This window comes from Mus pahari, chromosome 4, assembly GCF_900095145.1.
Source record: "Mus pahari chromosome 4, PAHARI_EIJ_v1.1, whole genome shotgun sequence".
Classification (NCBI taxonomy): Eukaryota; Metazoa; Chordata; class Mammalia; order Rodentia; family Muridae; genus Mus; species Mus pahari.
The window spans coordinates 51,530,680-51,535,394 of NC_034593.1; positions in this window are offsets into that span (position 1 = coordinate 51,530,680).

Sequence of the window (4,715 nt, forward strand, 5' to 3'; positions counted from 1 at the left end):
GCCAGACTGATTTCCAGAGTGGTTGTACAAGCTTGCAATCCCATGGGCCCTTTCTAATTTCCCGATTACTGCAGACACACCAAACCCAACACATAATTTAAAAACTTGAAACTAGGATCTATAAATGAAGGAGAACAGGCGGCACTTATCTCTGGGGACAGCTGCAAATTTCATGTTTTCTTCCTAGCTGAGCAAAGTTCTATTGTGTGCACTCACTACGTGTTCGCTCCTCAGTTCAGAAGCATCTGAGCAGATTCTACTCCCTGGCGCTGGTGAGCAGGGCAGGAGTGAATATGTATATGCAAGCATTTCTGTCGGAGGATATAGATTCCTTTGCGTGTGTGCCCAGAAGTGAATGGGCTGGATCATGTGATAGCTTTATTTTTAACTTTTTGAGAAATCTCTACACCAACTTCCACAGGAGAACGTGTGTTCCTGATTGTAGATAAGGACTCTCTTTCCCCAGCATCCTCACCAACATCTGTTGTCATTGGTTTTCTTGATGAGAGCCATTCTAACTGGGGCGAGATAAATCTCTCAGTCACTTTAACTTGCATGTCCCATGCCCAGCCAGACATTACTAACAACAGCTAATATAACACCAGCAAAGTGTTGACCATCTCCATGTCCCATCATCCTTTGTACATATCACATGTCATTGACCTTTGTTCTGATATGATATTTTCTGTCTTCATCCTTCAAATTAGATTCAAGCTCAGAGAAACTAGTAGCTCTCCCTTTCTAGGACATTGAGAGGATTAAATGAGGATATGTAACGAACCTTAGCTCTTATCCTAACCAGAATTTGCCATTTTTATTCTTAGAGGATAAAAACAATAATGGATTACACCTTACCGTTTATCAGGGCTGCTATTTGTATGTTTTTGGCAGTCTCATCACCTGTCAGTTTAGTTCTTTCCCTCAACCCACTACGCCAGGATGTAGTAATAGAGATGAACAGAAGGGGGCAGCATGCTGTTGCACTAAAACACGTAGGGACTAGAAGGTTAGGATAGTACAAAAGAAAAGTGAAATTTCGCCCTTTAATACAATGTGATATTCTATGGGAGGGAAGTTACTCTGGGGTTCAGCTGCAGCACCGTCCTCACACATCTGCCTTAAGGAGGGCAGAAGACCATCTCCGTGGCCCAGTTCCCACGGGCGCACTTGGCACATCTTGTGAGCAGTTTTCCTCTGGTGAGAGGCTCAGATCTGGTAGCCTTCACTTGGAGGTGCTGTCTTAGGGGGTGCTTCAACATTGCGCCTTGTCTCTGGAGCGCTCAGGAGACTTCCAAACCTAGGGCTTTCCCGTGATATCTGCTGAGCTTCTTCTGTTGGAAAGTGTCTGTGATCCCCTCCCCTCAACTCCCAGTCCCTTGAGGCCAGAGACTATGCTGTCACCTTTATGCACCCGTAGTTTGCAATGGAGTATCCTAGTAAGGCTGGACTACACTGCGCCAAGGCCAGAAGCCGGGATAAGAGGGGCAATTATGACCATGCTGTTCTGGAACAGTGTGGCTCTCCTGCTATGACCTAGTGAATGGTCTTTAGCGACCTTTTCTCTTTTCAATGTAAAATTCTCATGTTTTTGAGCATTTCACACACGAGTACTATAATTACATTATTCTCACCTCCAAAGTTTTCCTTGTTCTTCCCACTCCCTCTCGAATTCATGGCCTCTCCTCCTATAATTACTATTGTTATATAAACACAAATATGCGCACACACATACTTGCACACACACAGATCCTGCTGAGTCTGTTTAGTTGTTTATATGTACATGCGTTTAGGGCTGACCACTTGAGAATGGATCCCTGGAGAAAACTGGTTCTTCCCCTCACATTGGCTGTCTGTAGTTCTTCCTCTAAGGATGGGGCCTTGTGAAATTTCTCCCATCCATGTTGACATATCAACGGGTGGTGTCATCGTGCAGGTGGTCTGACTACCTTGGTGAGATTTCTAACGTAACGTCCCTGCTATGTCTAGAAAGTAGCACTCTGGCCCTCTGGATCTTACAGTCTTTCTGTCTGCTTTTCCACGGTGAGGTCGTGCTTTAGCTATACCAACTGGGGCTGGGCACCCCAAACCCACTTGCTCTCTGCATTTGACCAGTTACAGATCTCTGTAGTGGCTTCCATATTTTGCAAAAAGAAGTTCCTTTGCTGAGGGTGAGAGCCACACTTCCCCGTGGATTTTAAGCTTTAATGCATTGCGGTCACATAAGATACATGATGTTATACATTTTTTTTTCTGTGTTGAGATTTGTGTTTGTCCCAGTATGTAGTGTATTTTAGAAACATTTCCACAGGCTGCTGATTTTAAGTGTGTACTCTTGGGTGTTTGGGTGGAATGCTCTGTAGATATCTGTTAGATCCGTTTGATGTATGATATTTAGTTCTGATTTTCTCTATTTAATTTTTGCCCAGATGACCTGTCTGGTGGAGAGAGTGGAGTACTGAAATCACCTAATATCACTGATCTGGGGTTGATCTGTGTCCTGAAGTCTAGCTGTGTGCTTTGTATTAATTTGGAGGTATCAGAGTTGAGAGCATTGATGTTTAGGAGTGTAACGTCTTCTGGGTTCCCTTGATCAGAGCAAGAAGTCTATTTCTTCTGCGACACTTTCGGTTTAAAGCGTACGTCCTCAGATACTATGGTAGCAATGCCCACTCTTTCTAGGTACCGCTTAGTTGTCCTTCCATTCTATGGCAGCCTTTATCTTTGAAGGTCGGATGTATTTCTTGTAGACAAGAAAAAGATGGCTTTTTATTTCTCAGTCCCCATCAGTGGACTTCTTTCTTTTTGACTGAGGAATGGAGACCACTGATATTTAAAGTTATCTTTGAGAAGTGATTGCAGTCATTTTGCCAGGTATTTTTATTTTGTTGCAGTTTGCAGTTTGTGTCCTCAGGTCTATGTGTTTCAGTAGTTAGTTTCTCTCTTTTTCCTTTCATAGCCTCTTGGTTGTATTTGGTCATCTCTTTGACACCCAGTGGGTGGAGCTGTTTGGGGAGGTTATGGAACCTTCGAGGGTGGGGCCTGCCTTGTTGGAGGAAGTACATCACTGGGGTGGGGTTTGCTTTGTGAGGTTATGGCCTTGTCTTGCTTCAGCCTGCTCTCTCTGCTTCATGCTTATGGTTCTCTCGGCTTCTTGCTTTGGCCTCCTGTTGCCATGCCTCCTCTCACTGTACCCTCCAGAACGGTAAACTGCAAACCTTTCATTGTATAAGTTGCTTTTGGTCATGGTATTTTATCATAGCAACAGAAAAGTAACTAATACAATCTCCATCATTTATTTCATTCAGCGGTATGCTTGTATTTTCTTGGACTTTTATTGGGAATTTATCCCTCTCTTCTTTAAGGTCATTCAAGTTGTTCATTCCCTCTGTAAAATTCTTGAATTCTTTTACCACATTTATAATTTTTCTTTTAAATTCTCTGTCTTGGAGTTCATCTAGGCAATTCTAATTGAAGAACAATTCTACAGGACTTTTTTTTGGGGGGGTGGGGCATGATAGTGGTGAGGGGACATATTGCCATAGTCTTTCATATTGTGTTTTGTGTGATGTGACCTGAGCAGATAGCTTACTTTATTGGCTAATACTTAATAAAGGGAATACCGGGTTCTTCTCACACAATGCCAGTACATGTATGGCACTGTGGACCATAGTGGTGGCCCATTAATGATGATGCTCTCTTTAACTACTTCTCCTCTTTTGGAGGAATTTGTTTCTGAATGTTTGCACTGTTAAAGAGCTGTCTGGAGACCATCTCTGTAGCTAAGTCTTAGCCTACATATTTCAGAGTGCTTAAGGATGAGTTCCCAGAGGAAGAATTTTGGGGTGATGGGTAATTTGCACTGTCACCAATAGTGACAGTGCCCTTAATCAGATGAAAAGTTGTAATTAAACATCACAGCGGAAAGCTGTAATTTTGTCTCAGCACTGTCATCACTGCTCACAACATTTGATGAACTCTGTGTTTGGTACCAGCTATGACTCATACAAGAAAACAAATCGTCATCTCTCATCCTGCCTTTGATCTTTGACTCTTCTGGAAAATCTAATTTAGCATGAAAGCTACCATGGAGGGTTTTCATGCCAACGTGTCACCAGCTCCAGGAGGGAAAATGAAGCCTCATACTGACCCGGGTAGTGACACATCAGAGAAATGTTCAGTGTCCCCAGAGGGCAGCTCTTGTTGCGTGTGTCCTGATGGAATTCTCAAAAAGGTGATGTCTCTGTTTTCTCCCACTGTCCGGGGTGCCGCTCACAATTGTTTAGACTGAGCATATTCTTTGTTCTTTCAGCAACCATTTCTTAAGGTCATTTTAGAGTATGCTCCCTCATGTCAACTGTCCACATATGCCCTGCACTCCAGTGGCCACCATCTCCTGAAGCCTCTCTTCCTTTAGGTCTTAAAGAAGTACATAAACGAATAGTGAACATTTACAAATTTATAAAGTGGGCTGCAGGAAAGAGTGAGACAACAGTTTCTGTCTGGGCTTAATTTCTGCTCGGAGGGAGGGTCAAGAGTGGCTGCTGATCTGCAGGATCAGAGCCAGAGACTGCTTTTGCCTATCATTAAATGCTAACCTGAGAGTCCTGGGAAAGAGCTGAGTGGGTTTAATGAGGGAAGAGGCTAATACTAACTCATCCCACTCTCTTGTTGCTGCCATTTATCTTACTGCATCATGTAGATATCCTCTGTAGCTC